Below are 23,447 nucleotides of genomic sequence, written 5' to 3' on the forward strand. Positions count from 1 at the left end.
ATGTTCAACTTCACGTAGACAATTTTATGTACAAAAAATCTATACTCACATTTTCTATTAAAAGGAATGTTGGAGAATCCGGGCATCGATCCCGGTACCTCTCGCATGCAAAGCGAGCGCTCTACCAATTGAGCTAATTCCCCATGTTCCACTTCATTTAGAACATTTAATGTACAAAAAATCTATACTCACATGTTCTATGAAAAGGAATGATGGAGAATCGGGGCATCGATCCCGGTACCTCTCGCATGCAAAGCGAGCGCTCTACCAATTGAGCTAATTCCCCAGGTTCCAGTGCACTTAGAACATTTAATGTACAAACAATCTATACTCACATTTTCTATGAAAAGGAATGTTGGAGAATGCGGGTATCGATCCCGGTACCTCTCGCATGCAAAGCGAGCGCTCTACCAATTGAGCTAATTTCCCATGTTCCACTTCATTTAGAACATTTAATGTATAAACATCTATACTCACATTTTCTATGAAAAGGAATGTTGGAGAATCCGGGCATCGATCCCGGTACCTCTCGCATGCAAAGCGAGCGTTCTACCAACTGAGCTAATTCCCCATGTTCCACTTCATTTAGAACATTTAATGTACAAAAAATCTATACTCCCATTTTCTATTAAAAGGAATGTTGGAGAATCCGGGCATCGATCCCGGTACCTCTCGCATGCAAAGCGAGCGTTCTACCAACTGAGCTAATTCCCTATGTTCCACTTCATTTAGAACATTTAATGTACTAAAAATCTATACTCACATTTTCTATTAAAATGAATGTTGGAGAATCCGGGCATCGATCCCGGTACCTATCGCATGCAAAGCGAGCGCTCTACCAATTGAGCTAATTCCCCATGTTCAACTTCACGTAGACAATTTTATGTACAAAAAATCTATACTCACATTTTCTATTAAAAGGAATGTTGGAGAATCCGGGCATCGATCCCGGTACCTCTCGCATGCAAAGCGAGCGCTCTACCAATTGAGCTAATTCCCCATGTTCCACTTCATTTAGAACATTTAATGTACAAAAAATCTATACTCACATGTTCTATGAAAAGGAATGATGGAGAATCGGGGCATCGATCCCGGTACCTCTCGCATGCAAAGCGAGCGCTCTACCAATTGAGCTAATTCCCCAGGTTCCAGTGCACTTAGAACATTTAATGTACAAACAATCTATACTCACATTTTCTATGAAAAGGAATGTTGGAGAATGCGGGTATCGATCCCGGTACCTCTCGCATGCAAAGCGAGCGCTCTACCAATTGAGCTAATTCCCCATGTTCCACTTCATTTAGAACATTTAATGTATAAACATCTATACTCACATTTTCTATGAAAAGGAATGTTGGAGAATCCGGGCATCGATCCCGGTACCTCTCGCATGCAAAGCGAGCGTTCTACCAACTGAGCTAATTCCCCATGTTCCACTTCATTTAGAACATTTAATGTACAAAAAATCTATACTCCCATTTTCTATTAAAAGGAATGTTGGAGAATCCGGGCATCGATCCCGGTACCTCTCGCATGCAAAGCGAGCGTTCTACCAACTGAGCTAATTCCCTATGTTCCACTTCATTTAGAACATTTAATGTACTAAAAATCTATACTCACATTTTCTATTAAAATGAATGTTGGAGAATCCGGGCATCGATCCCGGTACCTATCGCATGCAAAGCGAGCGCTCTACCAATTGAGCTAATTCCCCATGTTCAACTTCACGTAGACAATTTTATGTACAAAAAATCTATACTCACATTTTCTATTAAAAGGAATGTTGGAGAATCCGGGCATCGATCCCGGTACCTCTCGCATGCAAAGCGAGCGCTCTACCAATTGAGCTAATTCCCCATGTTCCACTTCATTTAGAACATTTAATGTACAAAAAATCTATACTCACATGTTCTATGAAAAGGAATGATGGAGAATCGGGGCATCGATCCCGGTACCTCTCGCATGCAAAGCGAGCGCTCTACCAATTGAGCTAATTCCCCAGGTTCCAGTGCACTTAGAACATTTAATGTACAAACAATCTATACTCACATTTTCTATGAAAAGGAATGTTGGAGAATGCGGGTATCGATCCCGGTACCTCTCGCATGCAAAGCGAGCGCTCTACCAATTGAGCTAATTCCCCATGTTCCACTTCATTTAGAACATTTAATGTATAAACATCTATACTCACATTTTCTATGAAAAGGAATGTTGGAGAATCCGGGCATCGATCCCGGTACCTCTCGCATGCAAAGCGAGCGTTCTACCAACTGAGCTAATTCCCCATGTTCCACTTCATTTAGAACATTTAATGTACAAAAAATCTATACTCCCATTTTCTATTAAAAGGAATGTTGGAGAATCCGGGCATCGATCCCGGTACCTCTCGCATGCAAAGCGAGCGCTCTACCAATTGAGCTAATTCCCCCTGTTCCACTTCATTTAGAACATTTAATGTACAAAAAATCTATACTCACATTTTCTATTAAAAGGAATGTTGGAGAATCAGGGCATCGATCCCGGTACCTCTCGCATACACAGCGAGCGCTCTACCAATTGAGCTAATTCCCCATGTTCCACTTCATTTATAACATTTAATGTACAAAAAATCTATACTCACATTTTCTATGAAAAGGAATGTTTGAGAATCTGGGCATCGATCCCGGTACCTCTCGCATGCAAAGCGAGCGCTCTACCAATTGAGCTAATTCCCCATGTTCCACTTCATTTAGAACATTTAATGTACAAAACATCTATACTCACATTTTCTATTAAAAGGAATGTTGGAGAATCCGGGAATCGATCCCGGTACCTCTCGCATGCAAAGCGAGCGCTCTACCAATTGAGCTAATTCCCCCGGTTCCACATCACGTAGACCATGTATTGTTCAAAAAATCAATACTCACATTTTCTATTAAAAGGAATGTTGGAGAATCTGGGCATCGATCCCGGTACCTCTCGCATGCAAAGCGAGCGCTCTACCAATTGAGCTAATTCCCCGTGTTCCACTTCGTTTAGAACATTTAATGTACAAAAAATCTATACTCACATTTTCTATGAAAAGGAATGTTGGAGAATCCGAGCATCGATCCCGGTACCTCTCGCATGCAAAGCGAGCGCTCTACCAATTGAGCTATTTCCCCATGTTCAACTTCATCTACAACATTTAATGTACAAAAAATCTATACTCACATTTTCTATGAAAAGGAATGTTGGAGAATCCGGGCATCGATCCCGGTACCTCTCGCATGCAAAGCGAGCGCTCTTCCACTGCAGCTAATTCCCCATGTTCCACTTCACGTAGCCCATTTAATGTACAAAACATCTATACTCACATTTTCTATGAAGAGGAATGTTGGAGAATCCGGGCATCGATCCCGGTACCTCTCGCATGCAAAGCGAGCGCTCTACCAATTGAGCTAATTCCCCATGTTCCACTTCATTTAGAACATTTAAGGTACAAAAAATCTATACTCACATTTTCTATGAAAAGGAATGTTGGAGAATCCGGGCATCGATCCCGGTACCTCTCGCATGCAAAGCGAGCGCTCTACCAATTGAGCTTATTCTCCGTGTTCCACTTCATTTAGAACATTTAATGTACAAAAAATCTATACTCATATTTTCTAGGAACAGGAAGGTTGGCGCATCCGGGCATCGATCCCGGTACCTCTCTCATGCAAAGCGAGCGCTCTACCAATTGAGCTAATTCCCCATGTTCCACTTAATCTAGAACATTTAATGTACAAAATATCTATACTCACATTTTCTATTAAAAGGAATGTTGGAGAATCCGGGCATCGATCCCGGTACCTCTCGCATGCAAAGCGAGCGCTCTACCAATTGAGCTATTTCCCCATGTTCAACTTCATCTACAACATTTAATGTACAAAAAATCTATACTCACATTTTCTATGAAAAGGAATGTTGGAGAATCCGGGCATCGATCCCGGTACCTCTCGCATGCAAAGCGAGCGCTCTACCAATTGAGCTAATTCCCCATGTTCCACTTCATTTAGAACATTTAATGTACAAAACATCTATACTCACATTTTCTATGAAAAGGAATGTTGGAGAATCCGGGCATCGATCCCGGTACCTCTCGCATGCAAAGCGAGCGCTCTACCAATTGAGCTAATTCCCTATGTTCCACTTCATTTAGAACATTTAATGTACAAAAAATCTATACTCACATTTTCAATTAAAATGAATGTTGGAGAATCCGGGCATCGATCCCGGTACCTCTCGCATGCAAAGCGAGCGCTCTACCAATTGAGCTAATTCCCCATGTTCCACTTCATGTAGACAATTTAATGTACAAAACATCTATACTCACATTTTCTATTAAAAGGAATGTTGGAGAATCCGGGCATCGATCCCGGTACCTCTCGCATGCAAAGGGAGCACTCTACCAATTTAGCTAATTCCCCATGTTCCACTTCATTTAGAACATTTAATGTACAAAAAATCTATACTCACATGTTCTATGAAAAGGAATGTTGGAGAATCGGGGCATCGATCCCGGTACCTCTCGCATGCAAAGCGAGCGCTCTACCAATTGAGCTAATTCCCCATGTTCCACTTCATTTAGAACATTTAATGTACAAAAAATCTATACTCACATTTTCTATTAAAAGGAATGTTGGAGAATCCGGGACGATCCCGGTACCTCTCGCATGCAAGGCGAGCGCTCTACCAATTGAGCTAATTCCCCATGTTCCACTTCATTTAGAACATTTAATGTACAAAAAATCTATACTCACATTTTCCATGAAAAGGAATGTTGGAGAATCCGGGCATCGATCCCGGTACCTCTCGCATGCAAAGCGAGCGCTCTACCAATTGAGCTAATTCCACATGTTCAACTTCATTTAGAACATTTAATGTAAAAAAAATCTATACTAACATTTTCTTTGAAAAGGAATGTTGGAGAATCCGGGAATCGATCCCGGTACCTCTCGCATGCAAAGCGAGCGCTCTACCAATTGAGCTAATTCCCCATGTTCCACTTCATTTAGAACATTTAATGTACAAGCAATCTATACTCACATTTTCTATGAAAAGGAATGTTGGAGAATCCGGGCATCGATCCCGGTACCTCTCGCATGCAAAGCGAGCGCTCTACCAATTGAGCTAATTCCCCATGTTCCACTTCATTTAGAACAATTTAAGGTACAAAAAATCTATACTCACATTTTCTATGAAAAGGAATGTTGGAGAATCCGGGCATCGATCCCGGTACCTCTCGCATGCAAAGCGAGCGCTCTACCAATTGAGCTAATTCTCCGTGTTCCACTTCATCTACAACATTTAATGTACAAACAATCTATACTCACATTTTCTATTAAAAGGAATGTTGGAGAATCCGGGCATCGATCCCGGTTCCTCTCGCATGCAAAGCGAGCGCTCTACCAATTGAGCTAATTCCCCATGTTCCACTTCATTTAGAACATTTAATGTACAAAAAATCTATACTCACATTTTCTATGAAAAGGAATGTTGGAGAATCCGGGCATCGATCCCGGTACCTCTCGCATGCAAAGCGAGCGCTCTACCAATTGAGCTAATTCCCAATGTTCCACTTCATTTAGAACATTTAATGTACAAAAAATCTATACTCACATTTTCTATTAAAAGGAATGTTGGAGAATCCGGGCATCGATCCCGGTACCTCTCGCATGCAAAGCGAGAGCTCTACCAATTGAGCTAATTCCCTATGTTCCACTTCATTTAGACCATTTAATGTACAAAAAATCTATACTCACATTTTCTATGAAAAGGAATGTTGGAGAATCCGGGCATCGATCCCGGTACCTCTCGCATGCAAAGCGAGCGCTCTACCAATTGAGCTAATTCCCCATGTTCCACTTCATTTAGAACATTTAATGTACAAAAAATCTATACTCACATTTTCTATTAAAAGGAATGTTGGATAATCCGGGCATCGATCCCGGTACCTCTCGCATGCAAAGCGAGCGCTCTACCAATTGAGCTAATTCCCCATGTTCCACTTCATGTAGACAATTTAATGTACAAAACATCTATACTCACATTCTCTATTAAAAGGAATGTTGGAGAATCCGGGCATCGATCCCGGTACCTCTCGCATGCAAAGCGAGCACTCTACCAATTTAGCTAATTCCCTATGTTCCACTTCATTTAGAACATTTAATGTACAAAAAATCTATACTCACATGTTCTATGAAAAGGAATGTTGGAGAATCGGGGCATCGATCCCGGTACCTCTCGCATGCAAAGCGAGCGCTCTACCACTTGAGCTAATTCCACATGTTCAACTTCATTTAGAACATTTAATGTACAAAAAATCTATACTCACATTTTCTATTGAAAGGAATGTTGGAGAATCCGGGACGATCCCGGTACCTCTCGCATGCAAGGCGAGCGCTCTACCAATTGAGCTAATTCCCCATGTTCCACTTCATTTAGAACATTTAATGTACAAAAAATCTATACTAACATTTTCTATTAAAAGGAATGTTGGAGAATCCGGTCATCGATCCCGGTACCTCTCGCATGCAAAGCGAGCGCTCTACCAATTGAGCTAATTCCCTATGTTCCACTTCATTTAGAACATTTAATGTACAAAAAATCTATACTCACATTTTCTATTAAAATGAATGTTGGAGAATCCGGGCATCGATCCCGGTACCTCTCGCATGCACAGCGAGCGCTCTACCAATTGAGCTAATTCCCCATGTTCAACTTCACGTAGACAATTTTATGTACAAAAAATCTATACTCACATTTTCTATTAAAAGGAATGTTGGAGAATCCGGGCATCGATCCCGGTACCTCTCGCATGCAAAGCGAGCGCTCTACCAATTGAGCTAATTCCCCATGTTCCACTTGATTTAGAACATTTAATATACAAAAAATCTATACTCACATCTTCTATTAAAAGGAATGTTGGCGAATCCGGGCATCGATCCCGGTACCTCTCGCATGCAAAGCGAGCGCTCTACCAATTGAGCTAATTCCCCAGGTTCCAGTGCACTTAGAACATTTAATGTACAAAAAATCTATACTCACATTTTCTATGAAAAGGAATGTTGGAGAATGCGGGTATCGATCCCGGTACCTCTCGCATGCAAAGCGAGCGCTCTACCAATTGAGCTAATTCCCCATGTTCCACTGCATTTAGAATATTTAATGTATAAAAATCTATACTCACATTTTCTATGAAAAGGAATGTTGGAGAATCCGGGCATCGATCCCGGTACCTCTCGCATGCAAAGCGAGCGTTCTACCAACTGAGCTAATTCCCCATGTTCCACTTCATTTAGAACATTTAATGTACAAAAAATCTATACTCCCATTTTCTATTAAAAGGAATGTTGGAGAATCCGGGCATCGATCCCGGTACCTCTCGCATGCAAAGCGAGCGCTCTACCAATTGAGCTAATTCCCCCTGTTCCACTTCATTTAGAACATTTAATGTACAAAAAATCTATACTCACATTTTCTATTAAAAGGAATGTTGGAGAATCCGGGCATCGATCCCGGTACCTCTCGCATGCACAGCGAGCGCTCTACCAATTGAGCTAATTCCCCATGTTCCACTTCATTTATAACATTTAATGTACAAAAAATCTATACTCACATTTTCTATGAAAAGGAATGTTGGAGAATCCGGGCATCGATCCCGGTACCTCTCGCATGCAAAGCGAGCGCTCTACCAATTGAGCTAATTCCCCATGTTCCACTTCATTTAGAACAATTTAAGGTACAAAAAATCTATACTCACATTTTCTATGAAAAGGAATGTTGGAGAATCCGGGCATCGATCCCGGTACCTCTCGCATGCAAAGCGAGCGCTCTACCAATTGAGCTAATTCTCCGTGTTCCACTTCATCTACAACATTTAATGTACAAACAATCTATACTCACATTTTCTATTAAAAGGAATGTTGGAGAATCCGGGCATCGATCCCGGTTCCTCTCGCATGCAAAGCGAGCGCTCTACCAATTGAGCTAATTCCCCATGTTCCACTTCATTTAGAACATTTAATGTACAAAAAATCTATACTCACATTTTCTATGAAAAGGAATGTTGGAGAATCCGGGCATCGATCCCGGTACCTCTCGCATGCAAAGCGAGCGCTCTACCAATTGAGCTAATTCCCCATGTTCCACTTCATTTAGAACATTTAATGTACAAAAAATCTATACTCACATTTTCTATTAAAAGGAATGTTGGAGAATCCGGGCATCGATCCCGGTACCTCTCGCATGCAAAGCGAGAGCTCTACCAATTGAGCTAATTCCCTATGTTCCACTTCATTTAGACCATTTAATGTACAAAAAATCTATACTCACATTTTCTATGAAAAGGAATGTTGGAGAATCCGGGCATCGATCCCGGTACCTCTCGCATGCAAAGCGAGCGCTCTACCAATTGAGCTAATTCCCCATGTTCCACTTCATTTAGAACATTTAATGTACAAAAAATCTATACTCACATTTTCTATTAAAAGGAATGTTGGATAATCCGGGCATCGATCCCGGTACCTCTCGCATGCAAAGCGAGCGCTCTACCAATTGAGCTAATTCCCCATGTTCCACTTCATGTAGACAATTTAATGTACAAAACATCTATACTCACATTCTCTATTAAAAGGAATGTTGGAGAATCCGGGCATCGATCCCGGTACCTCTCGCATGCAAAGCGAGCACTCTACCAATTTAGCTAATTCCCTATGTTCCACTTCATTTAGAACATTTAATGTACAAAAAATCTATACTCACATGTTCTATGAAAAGGAATGTTGGAGAATCGGGGCATCGATCCCGGTACCTCTCGCATGCAAAGCGAGCGCTCTACCACTTGAGCTAATTCCACATGTTCAACTTCATTTAGAACATTTAATGTACAAAAAATCTATACTCACATTTTCTATTGAAAGGAATGTTGGAGAATCCGGGACGATCCCGGTACCTCTCGCATGCAAGGCGAGCGCTCTACCAATTGAGCTAATTCCCCATGTTCCACTTCATTTAGAACATTTAATGTACAAAAAATCTATACTAACATTTTCTATTAAAAGGAATGTTGGAGAATCCGGTCATCGATCCCGGTACCTCTCGCATGCAAAGCGAGCGCTCTACCAATTGAGCTAATTCCCTATGTTCCACTTCATTTAGAACATTTAATGTACAAAAAATCTATACTCACATTTTCTATTAAAATGAATGTTGGAGAATCCGGGCATCGATCCCGGTACCTCTCGCATGCACAGCGAGCGCTCTACCAATTGAGCTAATTCCCCATGTTCAACTTCACGTAGACAATTTTATGTACAAAAAATCTATACTCACATTTTCTATTAAAAGGAATGTTGGAGAATCCGGGCATCGATCCCGGTACCTCTCGCATGCAAAGCGAGCGCTCTACCAATTGAGCTAATTCCCCATGTTCCACTTGATTTAGAACATTTAATATACAAAAAATCTATACTCACATCTTCTATTAAAAGGAATGTTGGCGAATCCGGGCATCGATCCCGGTACCTCTCGCATGCAAAGCGAGCGCTCTACCAATTGAGCTAATTCCCCAGGTTCCAGTGCACTTAGAACATTTAATGTACAAACAATCTATACTCACATTTTCTATGAAAAGGAATGTTGGAGAATGCGGGTATCGATCCCGGTACCTCTCGCATGCAAAGCGAGCGCTCTACCAATTGAGCTAATTCCCCATGTTCCACTGCATTTAGAATATTTAATGTATAAAAATCTATACTCACATTTTCTATGAAAAGGAATGTTGGAGAATCCGGGCATCGATCCCGGTACCTCTCGCATGCAAAGCGAGCGTTCTACCAACTGAGCTAATTCCCCATGTTCCACTTCATTTAGAACATTTAATGTACAAAAAATCTATACTCCCATTTTCTATTAAAAGGAATGTTGGAGAATCCGGGCATCGATCCCGGTACCTCTCGCATGCAAAGCGAGCGCTCTACCAATTGAGCTAATTCCCCCTGTTCCACTTCATTTAGAACATTTAATGTACAAAAAATCTATACTCACATTTTCTATTAAAAGGAATGTTGGAGAATCCGGGCATCGATCCCGGTACCTCTCGCATGCACAGCGAGCGCTCTACCAATTGAGCTAATTCCCCATGTTCCACTTCATTTATAACATTTAATGTACAAAAAATCTATACTCACATTTTCTATGAAAAGGAATGTTGGAGAATCTGGGCATCGATCCCGGTACCTCTCGCATGCAAAGCGAGCGCTCTACCAATTGAGCTAATTCCCCATGTTCCACTTCATTTAGAACATTTAATGTACAAAAAATCTATACTCACATTTTCTATTAAAAGGAATGCTGGAGAATCCGGGAATCGATCCCGGTACCTCTCGCATGCAAAGCGAGCGCTCTACCAATTGAGCTAATTCCCCCGGTTCCACATCACGTAGACCATGTATTGTACAACAAATCAATACTCACATTTTCTATTAAAAGGAATGTTGGAGAATCTGGGCATCGATCCCGGTACCTCTCGCATGCAAAGCGAGCGCTCTACCAATTGAGCTAATTCCCCGTGTTCCACTTCATTTAGAACATTTAATGTACGAAAAATCTATACTAAAATTTTCTATGAAAAGGTATGTTGGAGAATCGTGGCATCGATCCCGGTACCTCTCGTATGCAAAGCGAGCGCTCTACCAATTGAGCTAATTCCCTATGTTCCACTTCATTTAGAACATTTAATGTACAAAAAATCTATACTCAAATTTTCTATTAAAAGGAATGTTTGAGAATCCGGGCATCGATCCCGGTACCTCTCGCATGCAAAGCGAGCGCTCTACCAATTGAGCTAATTCTCCGTGTTCCACTTCATGTAGACAATGTAATGTACAAAAAATCTATACTCACATTTTCTATGAAAAGGAATGTTGGAGAATCCGGGCATCGATCCCGGTACCTCTCGCATGCAAAGCGAGCGCTGTACCAATTGAGCTAATTCCCCATGTTCCACTTCATTTAGAACATTTAATGTACAAAAAATCTATACTCACATTTTCTATGAAAAGGAATGTTGGAGAATCCGGGGATCGATCCCGGTACCTCTCGCATGCAAAGCGAGCGCTCTACCAATTGAGCTAATTCCCCATGTTCCACTTCACGTAGACCATTTAATGTACAAAAAATCTATACTTACATTTTCTATGAAAAGGAATGTTGGAGAATCGTGGCAGCGATTCCGGTACCTCTCGCATGCAAGGCGAAGTCTCTACCAATTGAGCTAATTGCCCATGTTCCACTTCATTTAGAACATTTAATGTACAAAAAATCTATACTCACATTTTCTATGAAAAGGTATGTTGGAGAATCCGGGCATCGATCCCGGTACCTCTCGCATGCAAAGCGAGCGCTCTTCCAATTGAGCTAATTCCCCATGTTCCACTTCATTTAGAACATTTAATGTACAAAAGATCTATACTCACATTTTCTATTAAAAGGAATATTGGAGAATCCGGGCATCGATCCCGGTACCTCTCGCATGCAAAGCGAGCGCTCTACCAATTGAGCTAATTCCCCATGTTCCACTTCATTTAGACCATTTAATGTACAAAAAATCTATACTCACATTTTCTATGAAAAGGAATGTTGGAGAATCCGGGCATCGATCCCGGTACCTCTCGCATGCAAAGCGAGCGCTCTACCAATTGAGCTAATTCCCCATGTTCAACTTCATTTAGAACATTTAATGTACAAAAAATCTATACTCACATTTTCTATTAAAAGGAATGTTGGAAAATCCCGGCATCGATCCCGGTACCTCTCGCATGCAAAGCGAGCGCTCTACCAATTGAGCTAATTCCCCATGTTCCACTTCATTTACAACATTTAATGTACAAAAAATCTATACTCAAATTTTCTATTAAAAGGAATGTTTGAGAATCCGGGCATCGATCCCGGTACCTCTCGCATGCAAAGCGAGCACTCTACCAATTGAGCTAATTCCCCATGTTCAACTTCATTTAGAACATTTAATGTACAAAAAATCTATACTCAAATTTTCTATTAAAAGGAATGTTGGAAAATCCCGGCATCGATCCCGGTACCTCTCGCATGCAAAGCGAGCGCTCTACCAATTGAGCTAATTCCCCATGTTCCACTTCATTTACAACATTTAATGTACAAAAAATCTATACTCAAATTTTCTATTAAAAGGAATGTTTGAGAATCCGGGCATCGATCCCGGTACCTCTCGCATGCAAAGCGAGCGCTCTACCAATTGAGCTAATTCCCCATGTTCAACTTCATTTAGAACATTTAATGTACAAAAAATCTATACTCAAATTTTCTATTAAAAGGAATGTTGGAGAATCCTTGCATCGATCCGTGTACCTCTCGCATGCAAAGCGAGCGCTCTACCAATTGCGCTAATTCCCCATGTTCCACTTCATTTAGAACATTTAATGTACAAAAAATCTATACTCACATTTTCTATGAAAAGGAATGTTGGAGAATCCTTGCATCGATCCGTGTACCTCTCGCATGCTCAGCGAGCGCTCTACCAATTGAGCCTATTCCCCATGTTCCACTTTATTTAGAACATTTAATGTACAAAAAAAAAATACTCACATTTTCTATTAAAAGGAATGTTGGAGAATCCCGGCATCGATCCCGGTACCTCTCGCATGCAAAGCGAGCGCTCTACCAATTGAGCTAATTCCCCATGTTCCAATTCATGTAGACCATTTAATGTACAAAATATCTATACTCACATTTTCTATGAAAAGGAATGTTGGAGAATCCGGGCATCGATCCCGGTACCTCTCGCATGCAAAGCGAGCGCTCTACCAATGGAGCTAATTCCCCATGTTCCACTTCATTTAGAACATTTAATGTACAAAAAATCTATACTCACATTTTCTATGAAAGGGAAAGTTGGAGAATCCGGGCATCGATCCCGGTACCTCTCGCATGCAAAGCGATCGCTCTACCAATTGAGCTAATTCCCCATGTTCCACTTCGCGTAGGCCATTTAATGTACAAAATATCTATACTCACATTTTCTATTAAAAGGAATGTTGGAGAATCCGGGCATCGATCCCAGTACCTCTCGCATGCAAAGCGAGCGCTCTACCAATTGAGCTAATTCCCCGTGTTCCACTTCATTTAGAACATTTAATGTACAACAAATCTATACTCACATTTTCTATGAAAAGGAATGTTGGAGAATCCGGGCATCGATCCCGGTACCTCTCTCATGCAAAGCGAGCGCTCTACCAATTGAGCTAATTCCCCATGTTCCACTTTATTTAGTACATTTAATGTACAAAACATCTATACTCACATTTTCTATGAAAAGGAATGTTGGAGAATCCGGGCATCGATCCCGGTATCTCTCGCATGCAAAGCGAGCGCTCTACCAATTGAGCTAATTCCCCATGTTCCACTTCATTTAAAACATTTAATGTACAAAATATCTATACTCACATTTTCTATGAAAAGGAATGTTGGAGAATCCGGGAATCGATCCCAGTACCTCTCGCATGCAAAGCGAGCGCTCTACCAATTGAGCTAATTCCCCATGTTCCACTTCATTTAGAACATTTAATGTACAAAAAATCTATACTCACATTTTCTATGAAAAGGAATGTTGGAGAATCCGGGCATCGATCCCGGTACCTCTCGCATGCAAAGCGAGCGCTCTACCAATTGAGTTAATTCCCTATGTTCCACTGCATTTAGAACATTTAATGTACAAAAAATCTATACTCACATTTTCAATTAAAATGAATGTTGGAGAATCCGGGCATCGATCCCGGTACCTCTCGCATGCAAAGCGAGCGCTCTACCAATTGAGCTAATTCCCCATGTACCACTTCATGTAGACAATTTAATGTACAAAAAATCTATACTAACATTTTCTATTAAAAGGAATGTTGGAGAATCCGGGCATCGATCCCGGTACCTCTCGCATGCAAAGCGAGCACTCTACCAATTTAGCTAATTCCCCATGTTCCACTTCATTTAGAACATTTAATGTACAAAAAATCTATACTCACATGTTCTATGAAAAGGAATGTTGGAGAATCGGGGCATCGATCCCGGTACCTCTCGCATGCAAAGCGAGCGCTCTACCAATTGAGCTAATTCCCCATGTTCCACTTCATTTAGAACATTTAATGTACAAAAAATCTATACTCACATCTTCTTTTAAAAGGAATGTTGGCGAATTCGGGCATCGATCCGGGTACCTCCCGCATGCAAAGCTAGCGCTCTACCAATTGAGCTAATTCCCCATGTTCCAGTGCACTTAGAAAATTTAATGTACAAAAAATCTATACTCACATTTTCTATGAAAAGGAATGTTGGAGAATCCGGGTATAGATCCCGGTACCTCTCGCATGCAAACGAGCGCTCTACCAATTGAGCTAATTCCCCATGTTCCACTTCATTTAGAACATTTAATGTACAAAAAATCTATACTCACATTTTCTATGAAAAGGAATGTTGGAGAATCCGGGAATCGGTCCCGGTACCTCTCGCATGCAAAGCGAGCGCTCTACCAACTGAGCTAATTCCCCATGTTCCACTTCATTTAGAACATTTAATGTACAAAAAATGTATACTCACATTTTCTATTAAAAGGGATGTTGGAGAATCCGGGCATCGATCCCGGTACCTCTCGCATGCGACGCGAGCGCTCTACCAATTGAGCTAATTCCCCATGTTCAACTTCATTTAGAACATTTAATGTACAAAAAATCTATACTCACATTTTCTATGAAAAGGAATGTTGGAGAATCTGGGCATCGATCCCGGTACCTCTCGCATGCAAAGCGAGCTCTTTACCAATTGAGCTAATTCCCCATGTTCCACTTCATTTAGAACATTTAATGTACAAAAAATCTATACTCACATTTTCTATGAAAAGGAATGTTGGAGAATCCGGGCATCGATCCCGGTACCTCTCGCATGCAAAGCGAGCGTTCTACCAACTGAGCTAATTCCCCATGTTCCACTTCATTTAGAACATTTAATGTACAAAAAATCTATACTCCCATTTTCTATTAAAAGGAATGTTGGAGAATCCGGGCATCGATCCCGGTACCTCTCGCATGCAAAGCGAGCGCTCTACCAATTGAGCTAATTCCCCCTGTTCCACTTCATTTAGAACATTTAATGTACAAAAAATCTATACTCACATTTTCTATTAAAAGGAATGTTGGAGAATCACGGCATCGATCCCGGTACCTCTCGCATGCACAGCGAGCGCTCTACTAATTGAGCTAATTCCCCATGTTCCACTTCATTTATAACATTTAATGTACAAAAAATCTATACTCACATTTTCTATGAAAAGGAATGTTGGAGAATCTGGGCATCGATCCCGGTACCTCTCGCATGCAAAGCGAGCGCTCTACCAATTGAGCTAATTTCCCATGTTCCACTTCATTTAGAACATTTAATGTACAAAAAATCTATACTCACATTTTCTATTAAAAGGAATGCTGGAGAATCCGAGCATTTATCCCGGTACCTCTCGCAGGCAAAGCGAGCGCTCTACCAATTGAGCTAATTCCCCATGTTCCACTTCATTTAGAACATTTAATGTGCGAAAAATCTATACTAACATTTTCTATGAAAAGGAATGTTGGAGAAGCAGGGCATCGATCCCGGTACCTCTCGTATGCAAAGCGAGCGCTCTACCAATTGAGCTAATTCCCTATGTTCCATTTCATTTAGAACATTCAATGTAAAAAAAATCTATACTCACATTTTCTATTAAAAGGAATGTTGGAGCATCCGGGCATCGATCCCGGTACCTCTCGCATGCAAAGCGAGCGCTCTACCAATTGAGCTAATTCCCCCGGTTCCACATCACGTAGACCATGTATTGTACAACAAATCAATACTCACATTTTCTATTAAAAGGAATGTTGGAGAATCTGGGCATCGATCCCGGTACCTCTCGCATGCAAAGCGAGCGCTCTACCAATTGAGCTAATTCCCCGTGTTCCACTTCGTTTAGAACATTTAATGTACAAAAAATCTATACTCACATTTTCTATGAAAAGGAATGTTGGAGAATCCGAGCATCGATCCCGGTACCTCTCGCAGGCAAAGCGAGCGCTCTACCAATTGAGCTAATTCCCCATGTTCCACTTCATTTAGAACATTTAATGTACGAAAAATCTATACTAACATTTTCTATGAAAAGGAATGTTGGAGAAGCAGGGCATCGATCCCGGTACCTCTCGTATGCCAAGCGAGCGCTCTACCAATTGAGCTAATTCCCCATGTTCCATTTCATTTAGAACATTCATTGTAAAAAAAATCTATACTCACATTTTCTATTAAAAGGAATGTTGGAGCATCCGGGCATCGATCCCGGTACCTCTCGCATGCAAAGCGAGCGCTCTACCAATTGAGCTAATTCCCCCGGTTCCACATCACGTAGACCATGTATTGTACAACAAATCAATACTCACATTTTCTATTAAAAGGAATGTTGGAGAATCTGGGCATCGATCCCGGTACCTCTCGCATGCAAAGCGAGCGCTCTACCAATTGAGCTAATTCCCCGTGTTCCACTTCGTTTAGAACATTTAATGTACAAAAAATCTATACTCACATTTTCTATGAAAAGGAATGTTGGAGAATCCGAGCATCGATCCCGGTACCTCTCGCAGGCAAAGCGAGCGCTCTACCAATTGAGCTAATTCCCCATGTTCCACTTCATTTAGAACATTTAATGTACGAAAAATCTATACTAACATTTTCTATGAAAAGGAATGTTGGAGAAGCAGGGCATCGATCCCGGTACCTCTCGTATGCAAAGCGAGCGCTCTACCAATTGAGCTAATTCCCCATGTTCCATTTCATTTAGAACATTCAATGTAAAAAAAATCTATACTCACATTTTCTATTAAAAGGAATGTTGGAGCATCCGGGCATCGATCCCGGTACCTCTCGCATGCAAAGCGAGCGCTCTACCAATTGAGCTAATTCCCTATGTTCCACTTCATTTAGAACATTTAATGTACAAAATATCTATACTCAAATTTTCTATTAAAAGGAATGTTTGAGAATCCGGGCATCGATCCCGGTACCTCTAACATGCAAAGCGAGCGCTCTACCAATTGAGCTAATTCCCTATGTTCCACTTCATGTAGACAATGTAATGTACAAAAAATCTATACTCACATTTTCTATTAAAAGGAATGTTGGAGAATCCGGGCATCGATCCCGGTACCTCTCGCATGCAAAGCGAGCGCTGTACCAATTGAGCTAATTCCCCATGTTCCACTTTTTTAGAACATTTAATGTACAAAAAATCTATACTCACATTTTCTATGAAAAGGAATGTTGGAGAATCCGGGAATCGATCCCGGTACCTCTCGCATGCAAAGCGAGCGCTCTACCAATTGAGCTAATTCCCCACGTTCCACTTCACGTAGACCATTTAATGTACAAAAAATCTATACTTACATTTTCTATGAAAAGGAATGTTGGAGAATCGTGGCATCGATTCCGGTACCTCTCGCATGCAAGGCGAAGTCTCTACCAATTGAGCTAATTGCCCATGTTCCACTTCATTTAGAACATTTAATGTACAAAAAATCTATACTCACATTTTCTATGAAAAGGTATGTTGGAGAATCCGGGCATCGATCCCGGTACCTCTCGCATGCAAAGCGAGCGCTCTACCAATTGAGCTAATTCCCCATGTTCCACTTCTTTTAGAACATTTAATGTACAAAAAATCTATACTCACATGTTCTATTAAAAGGAATGTTGGAGAATCTGGGCATCGATCCCGGTACCTCTCGCATGCAAAGCGAGCGCTCTACCAATTGAGCTAATTCCCCATGTTCCACTTCATTTAGACCATTTAATGTACAAAAAATCTATACTCACATTTTCTATGAAAAGGAATGTTGGAGAATCCGGGCATCGATCCCGGTACCTCTCGCATGCAAAGCGAGCGCTCTACCAATTGAGCTAATTACCCATGTTCAACTTCATTTAGAACATTTAATGTACAAAAAATCTATACTCACATTTTCTATTAAAAGGTATGTTGGAAAATCCCGGCATCGATCCCGGTACCTCTCGCATGCAAAGCGAGCGCTCTACCAATTGAGCTAATTCCCCATGTTCCACTTCATTTAGAACATTTAATGTACAACAAATCTATACTCAAATTTTCTAATAAAAGGAATGTTGGAGAATCCGGGCATCGATCCCGGTACCTCTCGCATGCAAAGCGAGCGCTCTACCAATTGCGCTAATTCCCCATGTTCCACTTCATTTAGAACATTTAATGTACAAAAAATCTATACTCACATTTTCTATGAAAAGGAATGTTGGAGAATCCGGGCATCGATCCGTGTACCTCTCGCATGCTCAGCGAGAACTCTACCAATTGAGCCTATTCCCCATGTTCCACTTCATTTAGAACATTTAATGTACAAAAAATATATACTCACATTCTCTATGAAAAGGAATGTTTGAGAATCCGGGCATCGATCCCGGTATCTTTCGCATGCAAAGCGAGCGATCTACCAATTGAGCTAACTCCCCTTGTTCAACTTCATTTAGAACATTTAATGTACAAAAAATCTATACTCATATTTTCTATTAAAAGGAATGTTGGAGAATCCGGGCATCGATCCCGGTACCTCTCGCATGCATAGCGTGCGCTCTACCAATTGAGCTTATTCCCCATGTTCCACTTCATTTAGAACATTTAATGTACAAAAAATCTATACTCACATTTTCTATGAAACGGAATGTTGGAGAATCCGGGAATCGATCCCGGTACCTCTCGCATGCAAAGCGAGCGCTCTACCAATTGAGCTAATTCCCTATGTTCCACTTCATTTAGAACATTTAATGTACAAACAATCTATACTCACATTTTCTATGAAAAGGAATGTTGGAGAATCCGGGCATCGATCCCGGTACCTCTCGCATGCAAAGCGAGCGCTGTACCAATTGAGCTAATTCCCCATGTTCCACTTCATTTAGAACATTTAATGTACAAAAAATCTATACTCACATTTTCTATGAAAAGGAATGTTGGAGAATCCGGGAATCGATCCCGGTACCTCTCGCATGCAAAGCGAGCGCTCTACCAATTGAGCTAATTCCCCATGTTCCACTTCACGTAGACCATTTAATGTACAAAAAATCTATACTTACATTTTCTATGAAAAGGAATGTTGGAGAATCGTGGCATCGATTCCGGTACCTCTCGCATGCAAGGCGAAGTCTCTACCAATTGAGCTAATTGCCCATGTTCCACTTCATTTAGAACATTTAATGTACAAAAAATCTATACTCACATTTTCTATGAAAAGGTATGTTGGAGAATCCGGGCATCGATCCCGGTACCTCTCGCATGCAAAGCGAGCGCTCTACCAATTGAGCTAATTCCCCATGTTCCACTTCTTTTAGAACATTTAATGTACAAAAAATCTATACTCACATGTTCTATTAAAAGGAATGTTGGAGAATCTGGGCATCGATCCCGGTACCTCTCGCATGCAAAGCGAGCGCTCTACCAATTGAGCTAATTCCCCATGTTCCACTTCATTTAGACCATTTAATGTACAAAAAATCTATACTCACATTTTCTATGAAAAGGAATGTTGGAGAATCCGGGCATCGATCCCGGTACCTCTCGCATGCAAAGCGAGCGCTCTACCAATTGAGCTAATTACCCATGTTCAACTTCATTTAGAACATTTAATGTACAAAAAATCTATACTCACATTTTCTATTAAAAGGTATGTTGGAAAATCCCGGCATCGATCCCGGTACCTCTCGCATGCAAAGCGAGCGCTCTACCAATTGAGCTAATTCCCCATGTTCCACTTCATTTAGAACATTTAATGTACAACAAACATATACTCAAATTTTCTATTAAAAGGAATGTTGGAGAATCCGGGCATCGATCCCGGTACCTCTCGCATGCAAAGCGAGCGCTCTACCAATTGCGCTAATTCCCCATGTTCCACTTCATTTAGAACATTTAATGTACAAAAAATCTATACTCACATTTTCTATGAAAAGGAATGTTGGAGAATCCGGGCATCGATCCGTGTACCTCTCGCATGCTCAGCGAGAACTCTACCAATTGAGCCTATTCCCCATGTTCCACTTCATTTAGAACATTTAATGTACAAAAAATATATACTCACATTCTCTATGAAAAGGAATGTTTGAGAATCCGGGCATCGATCCCGGTATCTTTCGCATGCAAAGCGAGCGATCTACCAATTGAGCTAATTCCCCTTGTTCAACTTCATTTAGAACATTTAATGTACAAAAAATCTATACTCATATTTTCTATTAAAAGGAATGTTGGAGAATCCGGGCATCGATCCCGGTACCTCTCGCATGCATAGCGTGCGCTCTACCAATTGAGCTTATTCCCCATGTTCCACTTCATTTAGAACATTTAATGTACAAAAAATCTATACTCACATTTTCTATGAAACGGAATGTTGGAGAATCCGGGAATCGATCCCGGTACCTCTCGCATGCAAAGCGAGCGCTCTACCAATTGAGCTAATTCCCTATGTTCCACTTCATTTAGAACATTTAATGTACAAACAATCTATACTCACATTTTCTATGAAAAGGAATGTTGGAGAATCCCGGCATCGATCCCGGTACCTCTCGCATGCAAAGCGAGCGCTCTACCAATTGAGCTAATTCCCCATGTTCAAATTCATGTAGACCATTTAATGTACAATAAATCTATACTCACATTTTCTATGAAAAGGAATGTTGGAGAATCCGGGCATCGATCCCGGTACCTCTCGCATGCAAAGCGAGCGCTCTACCAATGGAGCTGATTCCCCATGTTCCACTTCATTTAGAACATTTAATGTACAAAAAATCTATACTCACATTTTCTATGAAAGGGAAAGTTGGAGAATCCGGGCATCGATCCCGGTACCTCTCGCATGCAAAGCGATCACTCTACCAATTGAGCTAATTCCCCATGTTCCACTTCGCGTAGACCATTTAATGTACAAAACATCTATACTCACATTTTCTATGAAAAGGAATGTTGGAGAATCCGGGCATCGATCCCGGTATCTCTCGCATGCAAAGCGAGCGCTCTACCAATTGAGCTAATTCCCCATGTTCCACTTCATTTAAAACATTTAATGTACAAAATATCTATACTCACATTTTCTATGAAAAGGAATGTTGGAGAATCCGGGAATCGATCCCAGTACCTCTCGCATGCATAGCGAGCGCTCTACCAATTGAGCTAATTCCCCATGTTCCACTTCATTTAGAACATTTAATGTACAAAAAATCTTTACTCACATTTTCTATGAAAAGGAATGTTGGAGAATCCGGGAATCGATCCCGGTACCTCTCGCATGCAAAGCGAGCGCTCTACCAATGGAGCTAATTCCCTATGTTCCACTTCATTTAGAACATTTAATGTACAAAAAATCTATACTCACATTTTCAATTAAAATGAATGTTGGAGAATCCGGGCATCGATCCCGGTACCTCTCGCGTGCAAAGCGAGCGCTCTACCAATTGAGCTAATTCCCCATGTTCCACTTCATGTAGACAATTTAATGTACAAAAAATCTATACTAACATTTTCTATTAAAAGGAATGTTGGAGAATCCGGGCATCGATCCCGGTACCTCTCGCATGCAAAGCGAGCACTCTACCAATTTAGCTAATTCCCCATGTTCCACTTCATTTAGAACATTTAATGTACAAACAATCTATACTCACATGTTCTATGAAAAGGAATGTTGGAGAATCGGGGCATCGATCCCGGTACCTCTCGCATGCAAAGCGAGCGCTCTACCAATTGAGCTAATTCCCCATGTTCCACTTCATTTAGAACATTTAATGTACAAAAAATCTATACTCACATCTTCTTTTAAAAGGAATGTTGGCGAATCCGGGAATCGATCCGGGTACCTCCCGCATGCAAAGCTAGCGCTCTACCAATTGAGCTAATTCCCCATGTTCCAGTGCACATAGAACATTTAATGTACAAAAAATCATTACTCACATTTTCTATTAAAAGGAATGTTGGAGAATCCGGGTATCGATCCCGGTACCTCTCGCATGCGAAGCGAGCGCTCTACCAATTGAGCTAATTCCCCATGTTCCACTTCATTTAGAACATTTAATGTACAAAAAAAAAATACTCACATCTTCTTTTAAAAGGAATGTTGGCGAATCCGGGCATCGATCCCGGTACCTCTCGCATGCAAAGATAGCGCTCTACCAACTGAGCTAATTCCCCATGTTCAACTTCATTTAGAACATTTAATGTACAAAAAATTTATACTCACATTTTCTATTAAAAGGGATGTTGGAGAATCCGGGCATCGATCCCGGTACCCTTCGCATGCGAAGCGAGCGCTCTACCAATTGAGCTAATTCCCCATGTTCCACTTCATTTAGAACATTTAATGTACAAAAAATCTATACTCACATTTTATATGAAAAGGAATGTTGGAGAATCTGGGCATCGATCCCGGTACCTCTCGCATGCAAAGCGAGCTCTCTACCAATTGAGCTAATTCCCCATGTTCCACTTCATTTAGAACATTTAATGTACAAAACATCTATACTCACATTTTCTATGAAAAGGAATGTTGGAGAATCCGGGCATCGATCCCGGTACCTCTCGCATGCAAAGCGAGCGTTCTACCAACTGAGCTAATTCCCCATGTTCCACTTCATTTAGAACATTTAATGTACAAAAAATCTATACTCACATTTTCTATTAAAAGGATTGTTGGAGAATCCGGGCATCGATCCCGGTACCTCTCGCATGCAAAGCGAGCGCTCTACCAATTGAGCTAATTCCCCCTGTTCCACTTCATTTAGAACATTTAATGTACAAAAAATCTATACTCACATTTTCTATTAAAAGGTATGTTGGAGAATAAGGCCACCAATCCCGGTACCTCTCGCATGCACAGCGAGCGCTCTACCAATTGAGCTAATTCCCCATGTTCCACTTCATTTATAGCATTTAATGTACAAAAAATCTATACTCACATTTTCTATGAAAAGGAATGTAGGAGAATCTGGGCATCGATCCCGGTACCTCTCGCATGCAAAGCGAGCGCTCTACCAATTGAGCTAATTCCCCATGTTCCACTTCATTTAGAACATTTAATGTACAAAAAATCTATACTCACATTTTCTATGAAAAGGAATGTTGGAGAATCCGGGCATCGATCCCGGTACCTCTCGCATGCAAAGCGAGCGCTCTACCAATTGAGCTAATTCCCCCGGTTCCACATCACGTAGACCATGTATTGTACAAAAAATCAATACTCACATTTTCTATTAAAAGGAATGTTGGAGAATCTGGGCATCGATCCCGGTACCTCTCGCATGCAAAGCGAGCGCTCTACCAATTGAGCTAATTCCCCGTGTTC

General features: G+C 41.0%; 90 non-coding genes across 90 annotated transcripts; all 90 read right to left on the bottom strand.

Annotated features, from left to right (window-relative positions):
• Positions 1-70: 70 nt before the first annotated feature.
• On the bottom strand, positions 71-143 carry Trnaa-ugc (transfer RNA alanine (anticodon UGC)). Its single transcript has one exon. It is a non-coding gene; the product is annotated as a tRNA-Ala (tRNA).
• A 213-nt stretch (positions 144-356) lies between these two features.
• Trnaa-ugc (transfer RNA alanine (anticodon UGC)) lies at positions 357-429 on the bottom strand. The gene has a single exon. It is a non-coding gene; the product is annotated as a tRNA-Ala (tRNA).
• A 69-nt stretch (positions 430-498) lies between these two features.
• Trnaa-ugc (transfer RNA alanine (anticodon UGC)) lies at positions 499-571 on the bottom strand. Its single transcript has one exon. It is a non-coding gene; the product is annotated as a tRNA-Ala (tRNA).
• Positions 572-927: 356 nt separating this feature from the next.
• Positions 928-1,000, bottom strand: Trnaa-ugc (transfer RNA alanine (anticodon UGC)). Its single transcript has one exon. It is a non-coding gene; the product is annotated as a tRNA-Ala (tRNA).
• A 213-nt stretch (positions 1,001-1,213) lies between these two features.
• On the bottom strand, positions 1,214-1,286 carry Trnaa-ugc (transfer RNA alanine (anticodon UGC)). The gene has a single exon. It is a non-coding gene; the product is annotated as a tRNA-Ala (tRNA).
• Positions 1,287-1,355: 69 nt separating this feature from the next.
• On the bottom strand, positions 1,356-1,428 carry Trnaa-ugc (transfer RNA alanine (anticodon UGC)). Its single transcript has one exon. It is a non-coding gene; the product is annotated as a tRNA-Ala (tRNA).
• Positions 1,429-1,784: 356 nt separating this feature from the next.
• Positions 1,785-1,857, bottom strand: Trnaa-ugc (transfer RNA alanine (anticodon UGC)). The gene has a single exon. It is a non-coding gene; the product is annotated as a tRNA-Ala (tRNA).
• A 213-nt stretch (positions 1,858-2,070) lies between these two features.
• On the bottom strand, positions 2,071-2,143 carry Trnaa-ugc (transfer RNA alanine (anticodon UGC)). Its single transcript has one exon. It is a non-coding gene; the product is annotated as a tRNA-Ala (tRNA).
• A 69-nt stretch (positions 2,144-2,212) lies between these two features.
• Trnaa-ugc (transfer RNA alanine (anticodon UGC)) lies at positions 2,213-2,285 on the bottom strand. The gene has a single exon. It is a non-coding gene; the product is annotated as a tRNA-Ala (tRNA).
• Positions 2,286-2,355: 70 nt separating this feature from the next.
• On the bottom strand, positions 2,356-2,428 carry Trnaa-ugc (transfer RNA alanine (anticodon UGC)). The gene has a single exon. It is a non-coding gene; the product is annotated as a tRNA-Ala (tRNA).
• Positions 2,429-2,784: 356 nt separating this feature from the next.
• On the bottom strand, positions 2,785-2,857 carry Trnaa-ugc (transfer RNA alanine (anticodon UGC)). The gene has a single exon. It is a non-coding gene; the product is annotated as a tRNA-Ala (tRNA).
• A 70-nt stretch (positions 2,858-2,927) lies between these two features.
• Trnaa-ugc (transfer RNA alanine (anticodon UGC)) lies at positions 2,928-3,000 on the bottom strand. The gene has a single exon. It is a non-coding gene; the product is annotated as a tRNA-Ala (tRNA).
• Positions 3,001-3,356: 356 nt separating this feature from the next.
• On the bottom strand, positions 3,357-3,429 carry Trnaa-ugc (transfer RNA alanine (anticodon UGC)). Its single transcript has one exon. It is a non-coding gene; the product is annotated as a tRNA-Ala (tRNA).
• A 70-nt stretch (positions 3,430-3,499) lies between these two features.
• Trnaa-ugc (transfer RNA alanine (anticodon UGC)) lies at positions 3,500-3,572 on the bottom strand. Its single transcript has one exon. It is a non-coding gene; the product is annotated as a tRNA-Ala (tRNA).
• Positions 3,573-3,785: 213 nt separating this feature from the next.
• Trnaa-ugc (transfer RNA alanine (anticodon UGC)) lies at positions 3,786-3,858 on the bottom strand. Its single transcript has one exon. It is a non-coding gene; the product is annotated as a tRNA-Ala (tRNA).
• Positions 3,859-3,928: 70 nt separating this feature from the next.
• On the bottom strand, positions 3,929-4,001 carry Trnaa-ugc (transfer RNA alanine (anticodon UGC)). Its single transcript has one exon. It is a non-coding gene; the product is annotated as a tRNA-Ala (tRNA).
• A 70-nt stretch (positions 4,002-4,071) lies between these two features.
• On the bottom strand, positions 4,072-4,144 carry Trnaa-ugc (transfer RNA alanine (anticodon UGC)). The gene has a single exon. It is a non-coding gene; the product is annotated as a tRNA-Ala (tRNA).
• A 70-nt stretch (positions 4,145-4,214) lies between these two features.
• Positions 4,215-4,287, bottom strand: Trnaa-ugc (transfer RNA alanine (anticodon UGC)). The gene has a single exon. It is a non-coding gene; the product is annotated as a tRNA-Ala (tRNA).
• Positions 4,288-4,784: 497 nt separating this feature from the next.
• Positions 4,785-4,857, bottom strand: Trnaa-ugc (transfer RNA alanine (anticodon UGC)). Its single transcript has one exon. It is a non-coding gene; the product is annotated as a tRNA-Ala (tRNA).
• Positions 4,858-4,927: 70 nt separating this feature from the next.
• Trnaa-ugc (transfer RNA alanine (anticodon UGC)) lies at positions 4,928-5,000 on the bottom strand. Its single transcript has one exon. It is a non-coding gene; the product is annotated as a tRNA-Ala (tRNA).
• A 70-nt stretch (positions 5,001-5,070) lies between these two features.
• Trnaa-ugc (transfer RNA alanine (anticodon UGC)) lies at positions 5,071-5,143 on the bottom strand. Its single transcript has one exon. It is a non-coding gene; the product is annotated as a tRNA-Ala (tRNA).
• Positions 5,144-5,214: 71 nt separating this feature from the next.
• Trnaa-ugc (transfer RNA alanine (anticodon UGC)) lies at positions 5,215-5,287 on the bottom strand. The gene has a single exon. It is a non-coding gene; the product is annotated as a tRNA-Ala (tRNA).
• Positions 5,288-5,357: 70 nt separating this feature from the next.
• Positions 5,358-5,430, bottom strand: Trnaa-ugc (transfer RNA alanine (anticodon UGC)). The gene has a single exon. It is a non-coding gene; the product is annotated as a tRNA-Ala (tRNA).
• A 213-nt stretch (positions 5,431-5,643) lies between these two features.
• Trnaa-ugc (transfer RNA alanine (anticodon UGC)) lies at positions 5,644-5,716 on the bottom strand. Its single transcript has one exon. It is a non-coding gene; the product is annotated as a tRNA-Ala (tRNA).
• Positions 5,717-5,786: 70 nt separating this feature from the next.
• On the bottom strand, positions 5,787-5,859 carry Trnaa-ugc (transfer RNA alanine (anticodon UGC)). Its single transcript has one exon. It is a non-coding gene; the product is annotated as a tRNA-Ala (tRNA).
• A 70-nt stretch (positions 5,860-5,929) lies between these two features.
• Trnaa-ugc (transfer RNA alanine (anticodon UGC)) lies at positions 5,930-6,002 on the bottom strand. Its single transcript has one exon. It is a non-coding gene; the product is annotated as a tRNA-Ala (tRNA).
• A 640-nt stretch (positions 6,003-6,642) lies between these two features.
• Trnaa-ugc (transfer RNA alanine (anticodon UGC)) lies at positions 6,643-6,715 on the bottom strand. The gene has a single exon. It is a non-coding gene; the product is annotated as a tRNA-Ala (tRNA).
• Positions 6,716-6,785: 70 nt separating this feature from the next.
• On the bottom strand, positions 6,786-6,858 carry Trnaa-ugc (transfer RNA alanine (anticodon UGC)). Its single transcript has one exon. It is a non-coding gene; the product is annotated as a tRNA-Ala (tRNA).
• Positions 6,859-6,928: 70 nt separating this feature from the next.
• Positions 6,929-7,001, bottom strand: Trnaa-ugc (transfer RNA alanine (anticodon UGC)). Its single transcript has one exon. It is a non-coding gene; the product is annotated as a tRNA-Ala (tRNA).
• Positions 7,002-7,071: 70 nt separating this feature from the next.
• Trnaa-ugc (transfer RNA alanine (anticodon UGC)) lies at positions 7,072-7,144 on the bottom strand. The gene has a single exon. It is a non-coding gene; the product is annotated as a tRNA-Ala (tRNA).
• Positions 7,145-7,213: 69 nt separating this feature from the next.
• Positions 7,214-7,286, bottom strand: Trnaa-ugc (transfer RNA alanine (anticodon UGC)). The gene has a single exon. It is a non-coding gene; the product is annotated as a tRNA-Ala (tRNA).
• Positions 7,287-7,356: 70 nt separating this feature from the next.
• On the bottom strand, positions 7,357-7,429 carry Trnaa-ugc (transfer RNA alanine (anticodon UGC)). Its single transcript has one exon. It is a non-coding gene; the product is annotated as a tRNA-Ala (tRNA).
• Positions 7,430-7,499: 70 nt separating this feature from the next.
• On the bottom strand, positions 7,500-7,572 carry Trnaa-ugc (transfer RNA alanine (anticodon UGC)). The gene has a single exon. It is a non-coding gene; the product is annotated as a tRNA-Ala (tRNA).
• A 70-nt stretch (positions 7,573-7,642) lies between these two features.
• Positions 7,643-7,715, bottom strand: Trnaa-ugc (transfer RNA alanine (anticodon UGC)). The gene has a single exon. It is a non-coding gene; the product is annotated as a tRNA-Ala (tRNA).
• Positions 7,716-7,786: 71 nt separating this feature from the next.
• Trnaa-ugc (transfer RNA alanine (anticodon UGC)) lies at positions 7,787-7,859 on the bottom strand. The gene has a single exon. It is a non-coding gene; the product is annotated as a tRNA-Ala (tRNA).
• A 70-nt stretch (positions 7,860-7,929) lies between these two features.
• On the bottom strand, positions 7,930-8,002 carry Trnaa-ugc (transfer RNA alanine (anticodon UGC)). Its single transcript has one exon. It is a non-coding gene; the product is annotated as a tRNA-Ala (tRNA).
• Positions 8,003-8,072: 70 nt separating this feature from the next.
• Trnaa-ugc (transfer RNA alanine (anticodon UGC)) lies at positions 8,073-8,145 on the bottom strand. Its single transcript has one exon. It is a non-coding gene; the product is annotated as a tRNA-Ala (tRNA).
• A 70-nt stretch (positions 8,146-8,215) lies between these two features.
• Positions 8,216-8,288, bottom strand: Trnaa-ugc (transfer RNA alanine (anticodon UGC)). The gene has a single exon. It is a non-coding gene; the product is annotated as a tRNA-Ala (tRNA).
• A 70-nt stretch (positions 8,289-8,358) lies between these two features.
• Trnaa-ugc (transfer RNA alanine (anticodon UGC)) lies at positions 8,359-8,431 on the bottom strand. Its single transcript has one exon. It is a non-coding gene; the product is annotated as a tRNA-Ala (tRNA).
• A 70-nt stretch (positions 8,432-8,501) lies between these two features.
• Positions 8,502-8,574, bottom strand: Trnaa-ugc (transfer RNA alanine (anticodon UGC)). Its single transcript has one exon. It is a non-coding gene; the product is annotated as a tRNA-Ala (tRNA).
• A 640-nt stretch (positions 8,575-9,214) lies between these two features.
• Positions 9,215-9,287, bottom strand: Trnaa-ugc (transfer RNA alanine (anticodon UGC)). Its single transcript has one exon. It is a non-coding gene; the product is annotated as a tRNA-Ala (tRNA).
• A 70-nt stretch (positions 9,288-9,357) lies between these two features.
• On the bottom strand, positions 9,358-9,430 carry Trnaa-ugc (transfer RNA alanine (anticodon UGC)). The gene has a single exon. It is a non-coding gene; the product is annotated as a tRNA-Ala (tRNA).
• A 70-nt stretch (positions 9,431-9,500) lies between these two features.
• Positions 9,501-9,573, bottom strand: Trnaa-ugc (transfer RNA alanine (anticodon UGC)). Its single transcript has one exon. It is a non-coding gene; the product is annotated as a tRNA-Ala (tRNA).
• Positions 9,574-9,643: 70 nt separating this feature from the next.
• Trnaa-ugc (transfer RNA alanine (anticodon UGC)) lies at positions 9,644-9,716 on the bottom strand. The gene has a single exon. It is a non-coding gene; the product is annotated as a tRNA-Ala (tRNA).
• Positions 9,717-9,785: 69 nt separating this feature from the next.
• On the bottom strand, positions 9,786-9,858 carry Trnaa-ugc (transfer RNA alanine (anticodon UGC)). Its single transcript has one exon. It is a non-coding gene; the product is annotated as a tRNA-Ala (tRNA).
• A 70-nt stretch (positions 9,859-9,928) lies between these two features.
• On the bottom strand, positions 9,929-10,001 carry Trnaa-ugc (transfer RNA alanine (anticodon UGC)). Its single transcript has one exon. It is a non-coding gene; the product is annotated as a tRNA-Ala (tRNA).
• A 70-nt stretch (positions 10,002-10,071) lies between these two features.
• Trnaa-ugc (transfer RNA alanine (anticodon UGC)) lies at positions 10,072-10,144 on the bottom strand. Its single transcript has one exon. It is a non-coding gene; the product is annotated as a tRNA-Ala (tRNA).
• Positions 10,145-10,214: 70 nt separating this feature from the next.
• Trnaa-ugc (transfer RNA alanine (anticodon UGC)) lies at positions 10,215-10,287 on the bottom strand. The gene has a single exon. It is a non-coding gene; the product is annotated as a tRNA-Ala (tRNA).
• A 70-nt stretch (positions 10,288-10,357) lies between these two features.
• Trnaa-ugc (transfer RNA alanine (anticodon UGC)) lies at positions 10,358-10,430 on the bottom strand. The gene has a single exon. It is a non-coding gene; the product is annotated as a tRNA-Ala (tRNA).
• Positions 10,431-10,500: 70 nt separating this feature from the next.
• Trnaa-ugc (transfer RNA alanine (anticodon UGC)) lies at positions 10,501-10,573 on the bottom strand. Its single transcript has one exon. It is a non-coding gene; the product is annotated as a tRNA-Ala (tRNA).
• Positions 10,574-10,786: 213 nt separating this feature from the next.
• On the bottom strand, positions 10,787-10,859 carry Trnaa-ugc (transfer RNA alanine (anticodon UGC)). Its single transcript has one exon. It is a non-coding gene; the product is annotated as a tRNA-Ala (tRNA).
• A 70-nt stretch (positions 10,860-10,929) lies between these two features.
• On the bottom strand, positions 10,930-11,002 carry Trnaa-ugc (transfer RNA alanine (anticodon UGC)). The gene has a single exon. It is a non-coding gene; the product is annotated as a tRNA-Ala (tRNA).
• A 70-nt stretch (positions 11,003-11,072) lies between these two features.
• Positions 11,073-11,145, bottom strand: Trnaa-ugc (transfer RNA alanine (anticodon UGC)). Its single transcript has one exon. It is a non-coding gene; the product is annotated as a tRNA-Ala (tRNA).
• A 213-nt stretch (positions 11,146-11,358) lies between these two features.
• On the bottom strand, positions 11,359-11,431 carry Trnaa-ugc (transfer RNA alanine (anticodon UGC)). The gene has a single exon. It is a non-coding gene; the product is annotated as a tRNA-Ala (tRNA).
• Positions 11,432-11,501: 70 nt separating this feature from the next.
• Trnaa-ugc (transfer RNA alanine (anticodon UGC)) lies at positions 11,502-11,574 on the bottom strand. Its single transcript has one exon. It is a non-coding gene; the product is annotated as a tRNA-Ala (tRNA).
• Positions 11,575-11,644: 70 nt separating this feature from the next.
• Positions 11,645-11,717, bottom strand: Trnaa-ugc (transfer RNA alanine (anticodon UGC)). Its single transcript has one exon. It is a non-coding gene; the product is annotated as a tRNA-Ala (tRNA).
• Positions 11,718-12,216: 499 nt separating this feature from the next.
• Positions 12,217-12,290, bottom strand: Trnaa-ugc (transfer RNA alanine (anticodon UGC)). Its single transcript has one exon. It is a non-coding gene; the product is annotated as a tRNA-Ala (tRNA).
• Positions 12,291-12,931: 641 nt separating this feature from the next.
• On the bottom strand, positions 12,932-13,004 carry Trnaa-ugc (transfer RNA alanine (anticodon UGC)). The gene has a single exon. It is a non-coding gene; the product is annotated as a tRNA-Ala (tRNA).
• Positions 13,005-13,074: 70 nt separating this feature from the next.
• Positions 13,075-13,147, bottom strand: Trnaa-ugc (transfer RNA alanine (anticodon UGC)). Its single transcript has one exon. It is a non-coding gene; the product is annotated as a tRNA-Ala (tRNA).
• A 213-nt stretch (positions 13,148-13,360) lies between these two features.
• On the bottom strand, positions 13,361-13,433 carry Trnaa-ugc (transfer RNA alanine (anticodon UGC)). Its single transcript has one exon. It is a non-coding gene; the product is annotated as a tRNA-Ala (tRNA).
• A 70-nt stretch (positions 13,434-13,503) lies between these two features.
• Positions 13,504-13,576, bottom strand: Trnaa-ugc (transfer RNA alanine (anticodon UGC)). The gene has a single exon. It is a non-coding gene; the product is annotated as a tRNA-Ala (tRNA).
• Positions 13,577-13,789: 213 nt separating this feature from the next.
• Positions 13,790-13,862, bottom strand: Trnaa-ugc (transfer RNA alanine (anticodon UGC)). The gene has a single exon. It is a non-coding gene; the product is annotated as a tRNA-Ala (tRNA).
• Positions 13,863-14,503: 641 nt separating this feature from the next.
• Trnaa-ugc (transfer RNA alanine (anticodon UGC)) lies at positions 14,504-14,576 on the bottom strand. The gene has a single exon. It is a non-coding gene; the product is annotated as a tRNA-Ala (tRNA).
• A 70-nt stretch (positions 14,577-14,646) lies between these two features.
• On the bottom strand, positions 14,647-14,719 carry Trnaa-cgc (transfer RNA alanine (anticodon CGC)). Its single transcript has one exon. It is a non-coding gene; the product is annotated as a tRNA-Ala (tRNA).
• Positions 14,720-14,932: 213 nt separating this feature from the next.
• Trnaa-ugc (transfer RNA alanine (anticodon UGC)) lies at positions 14,933-15,005 on the bottom strand. Its single transcript has one exon. It is a non-coding gene; the product is annotated as a tRNA-Ala (tRNA).
• Positions 15,006-15,075: 70 nt separating this feature from the next.
• Positions 15,076-15,148, bottom strand: Trnaa-ugc (transfer RNA alanine (anticodon UGC)). Its single transcript has one exon. It is a non-coding gene; the product is annotated as a tRNA-Ala (tRNA).
• Positions 15,149-15,790: 642 nt separating this feature from the next.
• Trnaa-ugc (transfer RNA alanine (anticodon UGC)) lies at positions 15,791-15,863 on the bottom strand. Its single transcript has one exon. It is a non-coding gene; the product is annotated as a tRNA-Ala (tRNA).
• A 70-nt stretch (positions 15,864-15,933) lies between these two features.
• On the bottom strand, positions 15,934-16,006 carry Trnaa-ugc (transfer RNA alanine (anticodon UGC)). The gene has a single exon. It is a non-coding gene; the product is annotated as a tRNA-Ala (tRNA).
• A 356-nt stretch (positions 16,007-16,362) lies between these two features.
• Trnaa-ugc (transfer RNA alanine (anticodon UGC)) lies at positions 16,363-16,435 on the bottom strand. The gene has a single exon. It is a non-coding gene; the product is annotated as a tRNA-Ala (tRNA).
• A 70-nt stretch (positions 16,436-16,505) lies between these two features.
• Trnaa-ugc (transfer RNA alanine (anticodon UGC)) lies at positions 16,506-16,578 on the bottom strand. The gene has a single exon. It is a non-coding gene; the product is annotated as a tRNA-Ala (tRNA).
• Positions 16,579-17,220: 642 nt separating this feature from the next.
• On the bottom strand, positions 17,221-17,293 carry Trnaa-ugc (transfer RNA alanine (anticodon UGC)). Its single transcript has one exon. It is a non-coding gene; the product is annotated as a tRNA-Ala (tRNA).
• Positions 17,294-17,362: 69 nt separating this feature from the next.
• Trnaa-ugc (transfer RNA alanine (anticodon UGC)) lies at positions 17,363-17,435 on the bottom strand. Its single transcript has one exon. It is a non-coding gene; the product is annotated as a tRNA-Ala (tRNA).
• A 213-nt stretch (positions 17,436-17,648) lies between these two features.
• Trnaa-ugc (transfer RNA alanine (anticodon UGC)) lies at positions 17,649-17,721 on the bottom strand. The gene has a single exon. It is a non-coding gene; the product is annotated as a tRNA-Ala (tRNA).
• Positions 17,722-17,791: 70 nt separating this feature from the next.
• Trnaa-ugc (transfer RNA alanine (anticodon UGC)) lies at positions 17,792-17,864 on the bottom strand. Its single transcript has one exon. It is a non-coding gene; the product is annotated as a tRNA-Ala (tRNA).
• A 928-nt stretch (positions 17,865-18,792) lies between these two features.
• On the bottom strand, positions 18,793-18,865 carry Trnaa-ugc (transfer RNA alanine (anticodon UGC)). Its single transcript has one exon. It is a non-coding gene; the product is annotated as a tRNA-Ala (tRNA).
• A 70-nt stretch (positions 18,866-18,935) lies between these two features.
• Trnaa-ugc (transfer RNA alanine (anticodon UGC)) lies at positions 18,936-19,008 on the bottom strand. Its single transcript has one exon. It is a non-coding gene; the product is annotated as a tRNA-Ala (tRNA).
• A 70-nt stretch (positions 19,009-19,078) lies between these two features.
• Trnaa-ugc (transfer RNA alanine (anticodon UGC)) lies at positions 19,079-19,151 on the bottom strand. Its single transcript has one exon. It is a non-coding gene; the product is annotated as a tRNA-Ala (tRNA).
• A 213-nt stretch (positions 19,152-19,364) lies between these two features.
• On the bottom strand, positions 19,365-19,437 carry Trnaa-ugc (transfer RNA alanine (anticodon UGC)). Its single transcript has one exon. It is a non-coding gene; the product is annotated as a tRNA-Ala (tRNA).
• A 70-nt stretch (positions 19,438-19,507) lies between these two features.
• Positions 19,508-19,580, bottom strand: Trnaa-ugc (transfer RNA alanine (anticodon UGC)). Its single transcript has one exon. It is a non-coding gene; the product is annotated as a tRNA-Ala (tRNA).
• A 928-nt stretch (positions 19,581-20,508) lies between these two features.
• Trnaa-ugc (transfer RNA alanine (anticodon UGC)) lies at positions 20,509-20,581 on the bottom strand. The gene has a single exon. It is a non-coding gene; the product is annotated as a tRNA-Ala (tRNA).
• Positions 20,582-20,937: 356 nt separating this feature from the next.
• On the bottom strand, positions 20,938-21,010 carry Trnaa-ugc (transfer RNA alanine (anticodon UGC)). Its single transcript has one exon. It is a non-coding gene; the product is annotated as a tRNA-Ala (tRNA).
• Positions 21,011-21,080: 70 nt separating this feature from the next.
• Trnaa-ugc (transfer RNA alanine (anticodon UGC)) lies at positions 21,081-21,153 on the bottom strand. Its single transcript has one exon. It is a non-coding gene; the product is annotated as a tRNA-Ala (tRNA).
• Positions 21,154-21,223: 70 nt separating this feature from the next.
• On the bottom strand, positions 21,224-21,296 carry Trnaa-ugc (transfer RNA alanine (anticodon UGC)). The gene has a single exon. It is a non-coding gene; the product is annotated as a tRNA-Ala (tRNA).
• Positions 21,297-21,509: 213 nt separating this feature from the next.
• On the bottom strand, positions 21,510-21,582 carry Trnaa-ugc (transfer RNA alanine (anticodon UGC)). Its single transcript has one exon. It is a non-coding gene; the product is annotated as a tRNA-Ala (tRNA).
• A 499-nt stretch (positions 21,583-22,081) lies between these two features.
• On the bottom strand, positions 22,082-22,154 carry Trnaa-cgc (transfer RNA alanine (anticodon CGC)). Its single transcript has one exon. It is a non-coding gene; the product is annotated as a tRNA-Ala (tRNA).
• A 213-nt stretch (positions 22,155-22,367) lies between these two features.
• On the bottom strand, positions 22,368-22,440 carry Trnaa-cgc (transfer RNA alanine (anticodon CGC)). The gene has a single exon. It is a non-coding gene; the product is annotated as a tRNA-Ala (tRNA).
• A 213-nt stretch (positions 22,441-22,653) lies between these two features.
• Trnaa-ugc (transfer RNA alanine (anticodon UGC)) lies at positions 22,654-22,726 on the bottom strand. The gene has a single exon. It is a non-coding gene; the product is annotated as a tRNA-Ala (tRNA).
• A 70-nt stretch (positions 22,727-22,796) lies between these two features.
• Positions 22,797-22,869, bottom strand: Trnaa-ugc (transfer RNA alanine (anticodon UGC)). The gene has a single exon. It is a non-coding gene; the product is annotated as a tRNA-Ala (tRNA).
• A 356-nt stretch (positions 22,870-23,225) lies between these two features.
• Positions 23,226-23,298, bottom strand: Trnaa-ugc (transfer RNA alanine (anticodon UGC)). The gene has a single exon. It is a non-coding gene; the product is annotated as a tRNA-Ala (tRNA).
• Positions 23,299-23,368: 70 nt separating this feature from the next.
• Trnaa-ugc (transfer RNA alanine (anticodon UGC)) lies at positions 23,369-23,441 on the bottom strand. The gene has a single exon. It is a non-coding gene; the product is annotated as a tRNA-Ala (tRNA).
• Positions 23,442-23,447: the final 6 nt, after the last annotated feature.

This window comes from Euprymna scolopes, chromosome 39, assembly GCF_053919585.1.
Source record: "Euprymna scolopes isolate OS-2025 chromosome 39, ASM5391958v1, whole genome shotgun sequence".
NCBI lineage: Eukaryota > Metazoa > Mollusca > Cephalopoda > Sepiida > Sepiolidae > Euprymna > Euprymna scolopes.